Genomic DNA, 807 nt, shown 5'->3' with positions numbered 1-807 from the left:
AGGAGACTGTCTTTGACCCTGTCAAAAGCCTCCTGATGTTCGGTGTTCCAACACCATTTCGCATCCTTTTAGTTAGATTGGGTAATGGCCGGGCCATCTCTGCGTAATTTACGCTGTACTAGTTGGCGACGCCAAGCCACTTACGCAAGTCCTTCTGGTTCTTTGGAACCGGCCAATCTATAATGGCCTTGACCTTAGCGGGATCCGGTCGAAGGCCACGCTTCCCAATGAAGCACTCTAACAAAGAAAATCTCTTCTGCGCCGAAGATGCACTTGTTTGCGTTGGCGTACAGTTTGTTTGTGTTCATGCACTCGAGCACCGCTCTTAGATGGACGATGTGGTTTTCCTTATCTGTCCTCCCGTGCACCGCACGACTGTGAACAAAAATGGCTTCAAAGTATGTCTGTGCATACTCCCTGTGGGGCCTGAACAGCTGCATCACAAGACGATTGGATGTTGCTAGTGCATTTAGCAGCCCTTGGGGCATCACCAGCCACTCCCAAAGCATACCGCTTGGAGTGCTCACCGCTGTCAGCGGGATGTCACTCGCTCTCATGAGCCTTTTCCGTGCGAAGCACGACGCAGGGATGGTACGTGAGAGCAAGTCTCCCCATTCTACACCCATGTTTTGTGTTCGGAAGCCGAACGGCAAGTGGCGTATCGTTCATACTTACAATAAGATCAACGCTGCCACCATTCCGGCACAAACGCCGGTTCCTAGAAAGGATGTTCTTCAGAATAACATGGTGGGATGTACGAAGTACAGTGCACTCGCCAATGACATCGCACTGCTCCTTAGGCAGGGG

The sequence above is a fragment of the Plasmopara halstedii genome (assembly GCF_900000015.1).
Source record: "Plasmopara halstedii genome assembly, contig: Scaffold_1651, whole genome shotgun sequence".
Taxonomy (NCBI): Eukaryota; Oomycota; class Peronosporomycetes; order Peronosporales; family Peronosporaceae; genus Plasmopara; species Plasmopara halstedii.
This window is presented reverse-complemented; position numbering follows the sequence as displayed.